We start from the raw sequence: 16,664 nt of genomic DNA on the forward strand, positions 1-16,664 counted from the left end.
GTAACTAAGAAGGCCATCTCCTGCATCCCTCCAAAAGACAAACCTCTGGCAGATCTGTACAGTGAACAGCATTTTGGATCTTGTTCTTACGGTAGCACAAAATGTGCTAGGATATAGAAAATGAACTATTTCAGGATCAGAAGGTCCACAAAGTCTCTGCATACTTTTTCAGGATCCATTTGCCTAATCTCTAGAGCTACACAAGGTCCTGAGCAAAGTTCTACAACCATCTCAAAATATTCAGTGATGACACCCTTGTAAATTGAGTAGAATTTATCTGCATTTGCACATCCATATAGAACATCTGCAAGGCTAAGATTTCAAATCCTTCCATCAAGTATTGCTCTTATCTTCCCAGTCAGACCTTATTTAATTGAGTGAGACTTTATAACACAACAGATACAGTGTATATATTCTGCCATGTTTGCAGGCCAGCAGCTTCCACTGAAGGGAAAGAACAACCCCAGCTCTCTAGCAGCAGAAGCAAAAGAATCTGGACCACAAGCCACATTTCTTATGCCATCAGTTCCAGAATATGCTCTAACACTATTTGGAGCATCAGTATGGGCTTCAGCAGAATTTGCGGGTCTTATTAAATTTTTCCTTGGGCATATAGCATCATCTCCCAACAACCTGTTCAGCCCCAGATATAGGCTTTCCCATTTTTCCAGAGTTTTTACTTGTGGTAAAATACCATTTAATTGCTGAAGTTTCATCTTGTTGCTGTATTATTTCTGTTTTGTTAAGATTAATTCTATAAGCTGCCCTTGGAATATTTTTACATTGAAGGCTGGGATATGAATTGATGAAACAAACAAACAAATAGGCTTGGCCAGTGGGCTGGAAATTCTTTTGTTACAAATATTCACAAAGCTGCACACTGCAATCCATTCTTTGTTTTCAATCTGAATCAAACCTCTATGTAGGTCAGAGTGTTTGCCTGCCTATACAGTAGAAAGAGAGACTATAATACAAGAACTTCATAGGAGTGGAACACTGCACAGGATGCCAGGCAATGGGAATAGGAACATGGGAGCTGCCTTAAACCGAACCAGACCATTGGTTCATCTTGCTTAGAATTGTCTATACTAACAGGCAGTGATTCTCTCCCAGGCAAGTTTCAGGCAGGAGTCTCCCCCAGTCCTGTATTGAGATGCTAAGGATTGAACTTGGAACCTTCTGTATGCAAGACCCTTCCTTGGTGGCAATGAGATACTTTTTCTATCTTCAGTATATCTAAATACAGTTGAAGGCTTTTTATGGGGGGACGGGGATGGAGAATCCTTCAAATACAAGCTAAAGCTGAACACCTTCTCAGCAACCAAGATCAGCAAGCATTAGAAATGTCAAGCTATTTGAGACAGCAAGACTCTGCATGTATAGTGAATTACTCAAGAGGAATTAGTTCAAGTTCAAGTTGAAAATGAATACCATGGAAACTATGACCATTTACAAGGGATTGGAGTTGAGAGAGGAAATTTTATCTCCACATGTTTTGTTGTGCTGCATACTTCCTGCATGCCGTCACAGAAGCATGAAACCCATTAGTGAAATGAGCCTATTCAGTCCAGGATCTTCTATGCTAATAATGTTTTCAGTAGGCATCACTGCAAGGCTTATTCTGCCTAAAAAATAAACCCTGGGTTGAATGGTTAGTTGTGGCACTGCCACATAGGCAGTTTCCTGCTGTTGCATCATTTCCCTTCAAAGGAAGATGGGAAAGGACCAAGACCACTTTGCTTTGCTGATGCTAGTCAAGGCACAAGAACTATCAATTTAACTTTCCCCAAACTGGTGGCACTAAGTTCCCATCACACCAGCCGTAAGAGCCATTGTTCAGGGACAATGGAAGTTATAGTTGAGCAACATCTAAAGGGCACCAGGTTTTCTGCAATTTATCCAGTGTATCAGTGGAAAACTTCAGGGTGGAAAGAACTATAAAGGCAAAACATAAATTAAGTGCATTAGGTTGGCTGTGCATCTTCTTAAAAATTATTATGCAGAATACATTTTTGTCTCTTTTGTTACAAATCTCCACAGAAATTATTAGCAACATTTCGCTTGCCCAGTATTTGATATATGAATCTTATGAGTCCAAATACAAGTTAGTATAAGTGAATAGCCGAAATTCATTCTTCAGGAGAAAGATAAAGCATTGTGTGATACTGGGTGCAAAACCTGTTCACAATCCTGATTAAGACCCCCATGTGTTCATTGTACTATCCAAGTTATCCCCCCCCCCCACACACACACAGAAAGAAGGATTTGCATCATAATCCACTTCTTGCTTAAAACAATAAAAAGTGAAGCTTTCAAATGTATTAAATGATACTTTTGTCACTGAAAATTTTACAGACCTAGCTTCCTTTGATAAATAAGATAATTTGAAAACCGTCAGTTCCATGAAAAATAACAAAAGCTTCTAAAAAGTCACAGTTCATCATTGTTACTTAAAACGTGTATTATACCTTTTGTGACATCAGAACAAAGGGTAGGAACACTTAAAATAGTCTGATTGCTATGCAATTATTACCTTCTTACATATGAATGACAATCAAAACTTAAAAATCTGAGATAGTTGCCTGTCATGTTACTTTTTATCTTTCATTTTCTTCTGTGCTGGGGAAAAAACACCCCAGAACTCTTTGCCTGCTGCTACAAATGAATCTGTGATGGAAGATGAGAAGTGAAGCAATTCTCTGGCAGTCTGATTTTCACAAAGCTTTAACTGTACATGATGGAAAATGTCACGATCTGCTTGTTGAGAAAAACCAAAAGTTCTCTGTGGATAACACTTAGGAACTTCAAGATTCGAGGAACTTCAAGGAACTTCAGTATACCTGAAGGAGCGTCTCCACTCCCATCGTTCTGCCCGGAAGTTGAGGTCCAGTGTCGAGGGCCTTCTGGCGGTTGCCTCACTGCAAGAAGTGAAGCTAGAGGGAACCAGGCAGAGGGCCTTCTTGGTAGTGGCGCCCGCCCTGTGGAACGTCCTCCCATCAGATGTCAAAGAGATAAACAACTACCTGACATTCAGAAGACATCTGAAGGCAGCCCTGTTCAGAGAAGTTTTTAATGTGTGAGATCTTAGTGTATTTCCGGTCTTTGTGGAAGCTGCCCAGAGTAGCTGGGGAAACCCAGCCAGATGGTCGGGGTACAAATAATAAATTATTATTATTATTATTATTATTATTATTATTATTATTATTATTCTGCATTTGACCAGCAAGTGACCACTGTAGCACTGCTGCTGCATTTGTACACCCCCAAAACAAATACCAGGTATGTGAAATATAGCATAGACCCAGCTACCTTACTTCAACCGTCCCAATTAACTAGGGACAGGAGTATGTCCCTGGTTGTCCCTTTTTTTGCCTTGGGGTGAAATTTATTAGTGTCAGTTTCTAGAGTTGCCTTTAGGGCTCAACTCTATTCCCAAGCTCTCTTAATGTTAAATGCTTCAGAAGAGTGAAGAGGTGGGTGCATTTTCTCTAAGGTGCATAAATGCCTGTGCATGAACACTAAGGAACAACACAGTGGACATTTCAGATGCCAGTGAGGCCCCATCTTGAATGGTTGGTAACAGATTGTAGGACATGGGTGTTTTTCCAATGCATCGTAAACTGAAATAACATCTTTTTAGTTGTTGTTTTTTAAAAAAAGAGGGAGCAGACTAGTTATAGATTAAATGAAGACAGTAGACAACAGACCAGTATTCAGCAATGTCCAATGAGAGGCAGCACTTGGCCAGATAACCTTGGTATGAGAATAGAGGTGTGTATCCCATCTGAGAAAAGACTTGTATTAGCGAACACCAATCTTTCAGTGCTCTGAAACACCAATCTGCCAGAGCCTTGCCTCCTTCTCAAAGCCCAGCTTAAGCTTGAGCCATGAGGGCTGGGGGGGAGGGCGTCAAATGGCCTCACACAGGGCAGCATATTACCAAGCATATTGCCCTGATCACAGCAATATTCACAATGCTTCTCACAGCATATTGTAAGCAGGACTGTGATTGACCAATGTCCCCCTTATACCCCTGCAGAGTGTCTCCCACCTAGGGCTTTCTTTAGGAGGGGCTGCAAGTACACACAGAGCCCACAGGGAATCTATTCACATATAGCTCACTTCACATCATATGATTTTTACCATTCCACCACAAACCACAGTGGCATAAAGAGATCTACATTATGAGTGGCTATATTTGATGAATGTCTTGCCACATGGAGCAATTTCCATTTCCCATGGTTTCAGAAGTAGTACCTTTGTACATCTAACCTGTGACTTAAGCCATTATTGACCAATACTGATGCCAAGAGTGAAATGTACCATAACAGCAACAGGAACAAAAATACCGTACTTACTAAGCGGGTAACTGACTTAGAAATGAATTTTGCTATGTAGCACCAATGTAGAGGTTGACTTTGCATGGTGACAGAAATGGTGACACAAGAAGCCTGGGCCATCCACTCTTACTCCATCGCCTTCGGTTTGGGCAAACATAATCTTTCACACTCATTCCATCACCACCATTATTATATTTTCTTTCATTTATTCATTCACATAGACTACAAAATCAGCCTAAAAGCACCAGTTCTAAGCAAGTTTTTTAATTAAGAAAATTGCAACAGAACTAATTGGATGATGTAACAAAGAAGAAAATTGATATGGAGCATATAGAAAAAATAAAATAAAATTGTGATCTATTCATTGTAATAAAACACTAGAGGAAATCCTATCACTAAGCTAATTTAAAACTATTCTGGGAAAAGAATAATTGAATGTTCTCTGGGGACAAATCATGCATTGTAGTGGTGCCCCATTATTTCTTCAGGCCCTTTCTCATTTATTAACCTCTAAATTAACCTCAACATGAGTATTAAGAAAACACTACCACAAATCTCAATGGACCCTGATCTCCATGTCTTTATGAGAGCCGCCAGTCATGTTAAATTATTTTTGGAGGTATTTTGTATCAAGTAATCTATATATTGAATTTGCAGCTTGTTACAAAACAAGAAACTGTGGCAGATTTAAAGCCTAAACTATGCTGAAGGATTCATGAATATGCGGATTAAATTATCTTTCCCCCCACAGCTTTTCTCTCTACTTCCGTCCACCCACATCTGTACACTACAATGTTTGTTGCTCAAGAGGTTGCCCAGAAACAAGATTTAGGAGCACTTTCTCCCTTGAGAAATGTAATTAATTACTATTGTTTTCCCTCAAGGATTTCACTTTCAGATCATTTATTTTCTAGTGTCACTGATGAGCTGACTGGGAAAATGAAACACTTGAGTTTAATTACCAGTTAAAATTGCAGCTTTGTGAGCAGGTACTTCATCTTCTACTCTTTCTATAATTGTCTCTTCTTATGATATAATATGCAGTTGTATCTACTACATTTCACAATGTTAACAATGGCTTACTATCACTTTCCTGATTAAATGAATATATAATGATTATGGAATGAATTAAGAGTAGCCACAAGCCTTTGGTGAGCAGCAGGTTTGATTCTTTCATGTATGTCTTCCACAGTCCCAGGACTGGAGAACCATAAAGATTTTGGATTAGTGTTATAGCTTTTATGGGCTTTTCTAAGACTGGATAGTCAATTTCAGATTGTCAAACAAATGAAATATGTCAGTGTTGTGTTATGTGGTACAGTTATGTGGCTTCTTTTAATGACCACGGATTATAGCAATTTAGAGTTAGGTCTCTAGTTGAAGACCTGACCCTTAGAAGTCTGGCTCTTTCTCTGTACCATAAAGACTATTTTAAAGATTGTATTAGAAGTTACAAAAGAACAGGAAGTCATTATTAGATTCAAATATGAAAAGAGAAATGGATGTTCCCCAGGTTGGTGAGATGATTTGATGACAACAAAAAATTGAGCCTTTCACGTCTTTGGCCCAGTTTCATTGAACACTCCGCCAATAAAGATTCAGTGGGCACCTTCTGTGCCAACTTTTAAATGCTGAAAACTTCCTTATTCCTCTAAGCCTGTGCAAGAAATTAAGAGTTCATCCTTCCACCATGTTTTTTGTAAAAATTGTTTTAAACTTTTTTACACTTTTACTGTGTGGTTTTTATCTTTTTAATGTTATAAATCACTTTAATACACCGGTATTTTTTATGATTTAGTGGTATATAAATATTTTAAGATTGATAGAAAGAAATGTTTTACTTGGAAGAGGTGTTGTGTATTTCTTTTCTTTTAAAAATATGCCTGTCCAATCTCCATCTGTGGTGATGTTAGGCAGTGTTTTGCAGTACTTGAGCAAGCATGAGAAAATAACTGTTTAATGCAAATAACAGGTGATTGCTTAGCATAAGCCAGTTCACCTGAACATGAACTGAAATGCAGACAACCTATCTTGAGCTATTACCATCAACGTTGCTTGCTGCTTCTTCCTTCCCTAACAAGGCTTCCGTAGCATACTGACAGACAAGAAAAAGGCAAAGTACTTTTTAATTATACGATGCGAGTGGTGATATTTACCAATTACAGCCCGGTTTCAAATCTTCCATTCCTGGGTAAGGTGATTGAGAGAGCGGTTGCTGAACAGCTTGGTAGGTTTCTGGATGAAACATCGGCTCTCGATCCATTCCAGTCCGGCTTCCGCGCTGGTCATGGGACCGAGACGGCTCTGGTCGCCCTAACAGATGATCTCCGCAGGCAGCTGGATCGAGGCGGGTCGGGGCTGCTGATTCTTCTAGACCTGTCAGCAGCCTTCGACATGGTCGATCACGAACTCCTGGACCACCGCCTTGCCGACGTGGGGATCCAGGGTACAGTCCTTCAATGGCTGTGCTCGTTTCTCTCTGGTCGGGGACAGAGGGTGGCGCTTGGGGGGGAATTGTCATCGCGCCACTCCTTGGTGTGTGGAGTGCCTCAGGGTGCGATTCTCTCCCCGATGCTTTTTAACATCTTTATGCGCCCCCTCGCCCAGCTTGTCCAGAGTTTTGGGCTGGGCTGCCATCAGTATGCCGATGACACCCAACTCTATCTGTTGATGGATGGCCACCCTGACTCGGCCCCAGATACACTGACCAGATGTCTGGAAGCTGTGGCTGGATGGTTACGTGGGAGCCGGTTGAAGTTAAATCCTTCGAAGACAGAGGTCCTTTGGCTGGGACGGAGCGATATGGGATTGAGGGGGCAACTCCCATCTCTTGCGGGGGTGCAATTAGTGCCAACATCATCCGTTAAGAGTTTGGGTGTAATCTTCGATACCTCCCTCTCTATGGAGGCGCAGATTACAGCTATAACAAAGGCGGCATTTTTTCATCTCCGCCAAGCTAAGCAGTTGGCTCCTTACCTCTCTTGCCCTGACCTAGCCACTGTGATCCAGGCGACGGTCACCTCCAGACTGGATTATTGTAACTCGCTCTACGTGGGGCTGCCCTTGAGACTGACCCAGAAACTCCAGCGGGTGCAGAATGCCGCGGCGAGACTCATTATGGGGTCTTCGCTGCGAGATCATATCCATCCGGTATTATACCAGCTGCACTGGCTCCCGGTGGAGTACAGGATTAGGTTTAAGGTGCTGGTTTTAACCTTTAAAGCCCTATACGGCCTAGGACCCTCGTACCTACGGGACCGCCTCTCCTGGTATGTCCCACAGAGAAATCTACGGTCTGCAAATAAAAACATCCTAAAGATCCCAGGCCACAAAGTGGTTAGGCTGGCCTCAACTAGAGCCAGGGCCTTCTCGGTCGCGGCTCCAATCTGGTGGAACACTCTGTCACAAGAGACTAGGGCCCTGCAGGACCTGACATCCTTCCGCAGGGCCTGCAAGACAGAGCTGTTCCACCAGGCCTTTGGTCAGGGCGCAGCCTGACCCCCTCCTCTGGCAATCGGCAATCTGCACAGAATTTGGCTTGATGGTTGCCATTAATTTGATTTTAATTTGATTTAATTAATTTTATAATGAATGTTTTAGAATGTCGGATTATTTTGATTGTTGTTAGCCGCCCTGAGCCCAGCTTCGGCTGGGGAGGGCGGGATATAAATAAAATTTATTATTATTATTTATTATGATATTTTTTATCTATGTTTATCTAGATAGGAAGAGTGGTTGCTTGAGGCCTAAATCTGATGATCAACGCAAAGTAGGAAAACAGGGCCCAAGTTTCTACCTACCAACCAACATGGTCAACACTAGCAGATAGCAATTCCAGGTTCTTGCAAAGGTCCAGAGGCGCATGAGAAGGTCAATGAGCACAGAGGTCTCAACCAAGTGGCAAAATTGCCTGTCCAAAAAATGCCTGCGCAGGCTTGCATAAACATTAAAAAAAGCTGGTGCAAGAAAGCAATACAGCCAATGTGTTTTGGCACTTGAGGTGAAACACCCCCTACTCCCATGATCTTTTCTGGATCTTCTCACTCCCACACAGCGGCAAAGCTGGGTGGCAGAATCTCTCCCCTTTCGCTGTCTCGGCAGGAGGGGAGGTGTTCTACAGAACCTGTCCCTCTCTGCCCCTAGAGGCTGGGGAGAGCAGTGGGAAAACTGGGCAGTGGAATGGGGGTGCCATCGCCTGTGGGTTGCAGCAGCCTCACCCTGCCTCAGGGCCAGGCCACCTTTGAATACAGCACTCTGTTGTCTCTCAAGACAGATGGATGCCAACAGCAACAAATGTATCATGAGTTCAGTAAGGCTTTTGACAAAGTCCCCCATGATATTCTTGTGAAGAAGTTGGTGAAACGTGGGCTAGGTGAGGTAACTATTAGGTGGATTTGTAGCTGGTTGACTGACTGAACCTAAAGAGTGCTCACTAATGGTCCCTCGTCATTCTGGGGAAAAGTGACAAGTGGAGTACCACAGGGTTCTATCCTGGGCTTTGGTCATGTAATTTATACATCTGCACTAACTGTCATGCAATTCATACATCTGCACTTATATAATAGAACTATATTAATTAACTCTCAGTGGAATTTCAGTGACTTAAGGATCTGAAGCTTCTTGTGGCGATCAGGTCCTTCTAATGAGATCGCTCAATATTTTTGTCCGTTCTGCAGACTTAGATGTCACTTCATTCCCTTTGTTTAAGCATTTAAGGAAAACGTGAACAACCCTTATGAAATTTCTAAAAGATAAAACAGGATGAACTTGGGAAATGCATGGATGAAGTAGACAAATGAAAAACTATAAAGGCAACGATAAACGTGTGCAAAATCAAAGAGTGGAAGTGAGAGCAAAGAGAAATGAGGATAGGATGAACTAAAGAAATCACAGAAAGAAAGGAGAAGAGCTATATATGGTGCAATATTATTTATCTCAGTGGTCCGAAGTAAACAGCTTTAAAATGATATGAATAAGACAGGTTGTCAATAAAGGGATTCCAAAGGATAGTGACATGATGGTAGCAGAGAGAAAGGAGCAGAACTTGAGCAGTGACATTTTAGACAGATTAGAGGAGAGAAAAGTGACAGGTGGTGAGGCCAAATGAATTATAGCAACAAAAGCCCAGAGAAGCATTACAAAGAAAAACAAGCATCTCAAGCACACCTTCTGGAGAACAGTAGCAAAACTACTGGATCATGAGAGTTAATGTGTGGAGGTCTTATGTGATGAGGATCCTAGCCTGTCCTTGGGACAAAAAATGGAACTTGATCACCTTATGGCTCCTGTTAGCTCCTAAATCTATGGTTCTTATGTGCAGTCTATTACATATTATACATTATACAAGAGGCAGCAACTAAAACCATCCCAATGAAAAGGAAATGCAAGAAAGCAAAGTGGCTGTCCAACGAGGCCTTACAAATAGTGGGGGAGAGAAGGCAAGCAAAATGCGAGGGAGATAGTGAAAGATACAGGAAATTGAATGCAGATTTCCAAAAAATAGCAAGGAGAGACAAGAAGGCCTTCTTAAACGAGCAATGCAAAGAAATAGAGGAAAACAATAGAATGGGAAAAACCAGAGATCTGTTCAAGAAAATTGGAGATATGAAAGGAACATTTTGTACAAAGATTTCCATAATAAAAGACAAAAGTGGAAAGGACCTAACAGAAGCAGAAGACATCAAGAAGAGGTGGCAAGAATACACAGAGGAACTATACCAGAAAGAAATTGATGTCTCGTATACCCCAGGTAGTGTGGTTGCTGACCTTGAGCCAGACATCCTGGAAAGTGAAGTCAAATGGGCCTTAGAAAGCATCGCTAATAACAAGGCCAGTGGAAGTGATGATATTCCAGCTGAATTATTTAAAATTTTAAAAGATGATGCTGTTAAGGTGCTACACTCAATATGCCAGCAAATTTGGAAAACTCAGCAGTGGCCAGAGGATTGGAGAAGATCAGTCTACATCCCAATCCCAAAGAAGGGAAGTGCCAAAGAATGCTCCAACTACCGCACAATTGCACTCATTTCACACGCTAGCAAGGTTATGCTTAAAATTCTACAAGGCAGGCTTAAGCAGTATGTGGACCGAGAACTCCCAGAAGTGCAAGCTGGATTTAGAAGAGGCAGAGGAACCAGAGACCAAATTGCAAACATGCGCTGGATTATGGAGAAAGCTAGAGAGTTCCAGAAAGACATCTACTTCTGCTTCATTGACTATGCAAAAGCCTTTGACTGTGTCGACCACAGCAAACTATGGCAAGTTCTTAAAGAAATGGGAGTGCCTGATCACCTCATCTGTCTCCTGAGAAATCTCTATGTGGGACAAGAAGCTACAGTTAGAACTGGATATGGAACAACTGATTGGTTCAAAATTGGGAAAGGAGTACGACAAGGCTGTATATTGTCCCCCTGCTTATTTAACTTATATGCAGAATTCATCTTGCGAAAGGCTGGGCTGGATGAATCCCAAGCCGGAATTAAGATCGCCGGAAGAAATATCAACAACCTCAGATATGCAGATGACACAACCTTGATGGCAGAAAGTGAGGAGGAATTAAAGAACCTTTTAATGAGGGTGAAAGAGGAGAGCGCAAAATATGGTCTGAAGCTCAACATCAAAAAAACGAAGATCATGGCCACTGGTCCCATCACCTCCTGGCAAATAGAAGGGGAAGAAATGGAGGCAGTGAGAGATTTTATTTTCTTGGGCTCCATGATCACTGCAGATGGTGACAGCAGTCATGAAATTAAAAGACGCCTGCTCCTTGGGAGAAAGGCGATGGCAAATCTAGACAACATCTTAAAAAGTAGAGACATCACCTTACCAACAAAGGTCCGTATAGTTAAAGCCATGGTTTTCCCAGTAGTGATGTATGGAAGTGAGAGCTGGACCATAAAGAAGGCTGATCGCCGAAGAATTGATGATTTTGAATTATGGTGCTGGAGGAGACTCTTGAGAGTCCCATGGACTGCAAGAAGATCAAACGCATCCATTCTTAAGGAAACAAGACCTGAGTGCTCACTGGAAGGACAGATCGTGAAGCTGAGGCTCCAATACTTTGGCCACCTCATGAGAAGAGAAGACTCCCTGGAAAAGACCCTGATGTTGGGAAAGATGGAGGGCACTAGGAGAAGGGGACGACAGAAGATGAGATGGTTGGATAGTGTTCTCGAAGCTACAAACATGAGCCTGACCAAACTGCGGGAGGCAGTGGAAGACAGGAGTGCCTGGCGTGCTCTGGTCCATGGGGTCACGAAGAGTCGGACACGACTAAACGACTAAACAACAAATTACATATGGCCTAAGAATGGTATGCATAAACCATATGCTCTTTACTTGAAATACTAGCCCTATCAGCTACAGACCTGGACTATTTGTGGGTAAATGGTTTTATGATAAAATCTACAGCTGGGAGAAATTGATAAATATACCTAATGATGTATATTACTACATATTTTTTTGCTTTAAACAGTTGCCTTTTCTGTCATCAAAACAACTCCTCTTGGTGCATGTATGAGGTGGTGATTTTCTTTATCCCCCCCCCCCCCCCATTCTTTGCTTCCTTCCTATCACATGTTTCACACCTTTCCAACCCTGGCTGTTTAGCAAAAGCAACAGAGAAGTCACAACTCCTTTTGTAGACTGATATGTCATTATTCAACTTAATAACCACAGTAATGGGTGGCATGGTAGTGCAGTGGTGCTCACCAAAGCTCCCAACAGCTGAATTGCTGCTGCTTACTCAGAAGGAAGGGGCGGGGCATTGGAAAGTTTGCTAGTGTTCCCAGTGGCGTAGCGTGGGGGGTGCAGGGGGGGCCGGCCGCACCGGGCGCAACATCTGGGGTTAGGGCAAATCCACAGGTTAGGGGGCGCAAATCCACGGGTTAGGGGGCGCAAATTACTTGCCTTGCCCCGGGTGCTGACAACCCACGCTACGCCACTGAGTGTTCCTGCAGTGCTTTCATACCACACTGACCTCCCCACAATGCCACTTTACTCTCTTTCCTTCCCAGTAAGCTACAGTATCAGGATATGAGGTGAGCACTGCCGCGCCACCACGCTGCCCACTACGGAGTGATTAATAAAAGTCGAATAAGGAAGCCAAGACGAGAGTTGCGGCTTATCTGAGGAAATTACTAGCACCTCAAAAAGCCCTTATTTACTGACCAAGAGAGTGGAACTGATTGTTGAACTGACCTGGTTCACATGACAGTTTAAATGCTATTGTTATTACTGTGAGCCGCTTTGAGCTCAACATTATTGTTGGAAAAGTGGAGTGTGCATATTAAAGTAAGTAAACCCATGCCTTTGCAAGACTGCACAAATGTGTGAGCTCTCAGAGAGGAGCTCACAATCATTTTGCTCCTTCCAGGTCCTTTTTACTGCTGTGCCACACAGAGTTAAGCCAAGGTTTGACTTAGTCCGAAACAGAATATGTGCTTAACACCGAAACTTAGTCCGAAACAGAATATGTGCTTAAGCTTTCTCTACATTAACCATGAAGTGTAGCCAAGGTTTATTTTTGTAAGTTCCCCCTTTACCCTACCTGTGACCTTCTCTCATCCACCCTTACCATGTTCTACCATGGACTCAGCTACATTCGTAAAGATAAAGCACTTTAGGCATTATAACACTGTGACACCAGATAATGCTATGGAGCCCTGTCTTTTGTCACGGGGATTTCTCTGTATGAAGTTCACAATGCATTTAACTGAATCACTTTTTGATGTGTCTAGATCCAGCCCATGTTTGGGTCTTCTGATCTTTCAGGAGGAGCTATCCTTCCTCCCTTGCTGATACCCTATGCCTAGAAATGCTACTCAGAATGCTTCCGCAAGACTATCAACATGCCTTGAAATCCCTCCTCCAAACCCATCTTTTCAATGAAGCCAATGGAATAACCCGCTAATTCCAGTGCCTTATTCTCAATAAGCCTTAGTACAACATATACCAAACCTACTTACATATTTGTTTCCTGGTTACTCCATTCCCCTACCCATTCCCTTATTCTTTCCCGTGTCTATTTTTGCAGTCTAAGTCCCTTGGGTGGGGGACCTGTTCTCTATTTCTTTGTAATGTGACTTGTACATGGGTGGCACTTAGTAAACTGATGGGTACATAGCTAGCGGGCTAGCTAAATAAATAAAAATGTTGACTGTTGAATCTTGAACAAAGAGAAGATAACAGATTACAGGGTCTGCCAGGCCAGCAGCATATCTTTAGGTTGAGAACAGTCAAATAAGACAAAGGAATGGCTGTGGGGTAGAGTCAGAATGACTCCACTAGAGCTAAGCAGAGCTACAAATATTAATAAATAGCCTGTTTTCTCTACAGATATTTTGTGTCTGGCTATCACTGTCACATATTATTGACTGGTATGTTAAATCATTCTGCTAGGAAATGCTGCTGTAGGTTTATCCCCCGATACAGTCTCTGTCTGAGGTGACAACACTTGAAACAGAGACAATTGGTTTGGGTGACTTTTGTTGGTCAAAAGTGCAATTATAGTGAAATCTGCTGAATGATGTCACTCTGCTGAGCTTCTGTAATTTTCTCTAACACATTCCCTCACTTTCCAAATGCTAAACTACCGAGACAAAGCAAACCTGCAATCACTAAGTCTGAATCACAAACATGACTGAGAAAGAACTGAATATACTGGAAAATAAAACCTTTGTATCTGGCTGTGTAACATTTTAACAGAAGTGCAGAGCTAGTGTAATGCATAGGTTGGTGATATGTGGTTTGTGAGATCTAGCCAGACTATGGACTGTTTCAGCTTTCTAGTCCTCATGCTTAAAAGCATTATTCTTATGACAGGTTTGTTATTTGATGTATTTTTGGAGACACCATGTCTGCTACCCCTCGTCCAGGGTCAGTGGTGTCCTGAGGAGGCTCCTGAGGGGACAGATAGAGGGTTCCCGAGGGCCACATTTGTCCCCTGGGCCTGAGGTTTTCCACCTCTGCACTGGAGCATTGCCTTGTGCAAATGTATCCTTGTGGAGTGGACAGCTTGTATATGTCTGTACAACTCATAGAATATAGGCAAAAAAGTTCGTTTTGCAACATTTCCACTAGTGCAAATTCTTCTGAATGGTTTCACCAGCAGACCTGTTGAGTTGGATTCTTCTGTTATACAACACTGGGAAATAAACTTCTGCTAGAACAAGGACCCTTGTGCGAGTGGATGGACAGTGTCGGATACAAACCACACGGTTTTTCCTGAACACTGGAAAAAAGGAAACTCATAAAATGACAGTTTCTGTCTCATCCAGACTCTTGTCAGCTTTCAAGGTTAAAGCCATATTTGTGTTTTCAGTTTTCCCTTCTCATAATTGGTAAGGTTATATCTATGAATATTATAGTATCTAATCTGAAAAATTTCAAATAGGTTAAAAGGCAATCCATCATCTCCTTTAAAATGTGATATTAACAGCTTTATAGTTAAATTAGGCTTTGAAAAATGGGTAAAGGTTGTCTATGAAAAAGCTCTTTTTTATGACAAAGATAATTGAACCCATGGAGAGGAAAGTATAACCTGGAAATGATTTAGAAAATTCATCACGAAAGTGTGTCATTATATTAATTTAGAGAGAAAATCACTTTTTTATTTACCCATCTCTAATGAATTCATCTCACTGGGTTCAGAGAAGGGAAGGGAATGACAAAATTTTAATAATGAACATGTCAAACATTGGAATGTAACCTTGTCATACTCCACATAAGACTGAGTAGTTCCAATTTTTTTTAAATGCCCTTAACAATCAGTGAAGGGTTTCTTCATATGTATATATATATATAATAAACATTTTTTTATTTGAAAGATAACATAAAATGACTTGGGAAAAGTTATATCCAATAAAACATTAGGGATGCTCTCACTTCTTGCTCTATTATTCAACAAGAAGGCACATGACTGTGAAAGTTCAATTCTAGAGTGAATGTGAAATAAATCAATCCTGAAAAGTAACTATTTATCATCATGAGATGATTATAAAGTATAGAACAGAAGTTTGAAGATGGCTGTGTCAAGGACTATTATTTTTTCAGCTCTGAAATTTGGCCAAAGTCAGAGTATGGAGACAAAAAAGTTTGAGGCTGATTTATGGTCAGCCATATATTTCAGTGCTAAAGTCAATGAGATGATCATAACAGAAATAATAAATTAGGACATCTGAAGGATTATTACCCGTTTGTGCTGCATTTTAATGCATATTTTAAAATTACAAGTAGTAGTCTATACCCAAAGCTACCAAGGATATTAATTAATATACATGTTATATTCCTGCATTGCACGGGTTGGGCCAAAGGACTCTTGGGGTCTCTTCCAACACTACAGCTCTGTGACACTCTGTTTTTGCTTTTGTAAAGTAAAGATACAAATAGCAACTGGCAGTAACTAATTCAAGCTAAATCATTTGCATAGGTAAAAGCCGCACAGATTACTAATCATTATTACTTTTCAGAGTTCTTTTTCAAACTAGAAATAGAAGTCTTAAGACAGGTCTATTTCCTGATGACTCAGCCTGCAATTATTCAATGCTTCACATGCTCTCTGTTTATGCCACCATACAGGCTACCATATGTACTGCTCTTCTTTGTCCTAAATTTGCTTCAATCTCATCCCAATGTCCTGTCTCCAGCTAAAAGCTGTCCAATCCCAACATCCCCTTCCCTGGCAGTTCCCACCATAACATCTCCCTATCCAGAATCGTGGTTTTCTGGAAGATCTAGTACATACTAAAGTGCTTGTCAACTATACATGGAACCCTTGGAGATGCTCTTATCAAGGGCAGTGATAATGATAGTCCCACTTAATAACCAGTGAGATGGCATCTTCTGCCTCTGCCTTCAGCAGGATAATCTGAAAAGAAAGAGTTTAATCTAAGGCTGCATGCACATCATACATCTAAATCACATTTAACATGCATGACTTCCCCCCAAGAACCTTGGGAACTGAAGTCTATCCCTCACAGAAACACAATTTTCAGCGCCCTTAACAAATCACGTTTCCCAGGATACTTTTGGGGGAAGTAATGTGTTTTCAATGTACGCTATACATGCAGCCTAAGATTAAATTAGTCACAGCTTGGTCTCACTGAAATCAGCGGGAAATGTTTTATCATAAATGACTTAACTCCAACTGATTTCAATGAGAAAGAAATGTAAATAACTTAGTACAGATCCAACTCAAAATATTTTTTTGGCCCATTTGCTCCTGCAACTCCAGTTCTGTTGGTCTCCATGTGGCCTTAACAGTGATAGTACAATGGTCTCTTAAGACAATATGTGATATATTGTCAATATTTCATCACCTTATAA

The 16,664-nt window shown here is 41.4% G+C and overlaps 1 protein-coding gene and 1 pseudogene across 3 annotated transcripts in view; both read right to left on the minus strand.

Annotated features, from left to right (window-relative positions):
* IL1RAPL1 (interleukin 1 receptor accessory protein like 1) overlaps positions 1-16,664 on the minus strand; it is a 648,622-nt gene that overhangs the window by 68,103 nt on the left and 563,855 nt on the right. The window lies entirely within an intron of this gene.
* On the minus strand, positions 5-716 carry LOC114595413 (nucleoside diphosphate kinase homolog 7 pseudogene; annotated as a pseudogene).

This window comes from Podarcis muralis, chromosome 4, assembly GCF_964188315.1.
Source record: "Podarcis muralis chromosome 4, rPodMur119.hap1.1, whole genome shotgun sequence".
Lineage (NCBI taxonomy): Eukaryota > Metazoa > Chordata > Lepidosauria > Squamata > Lacertidae > Podarcis > Podarcis muralis.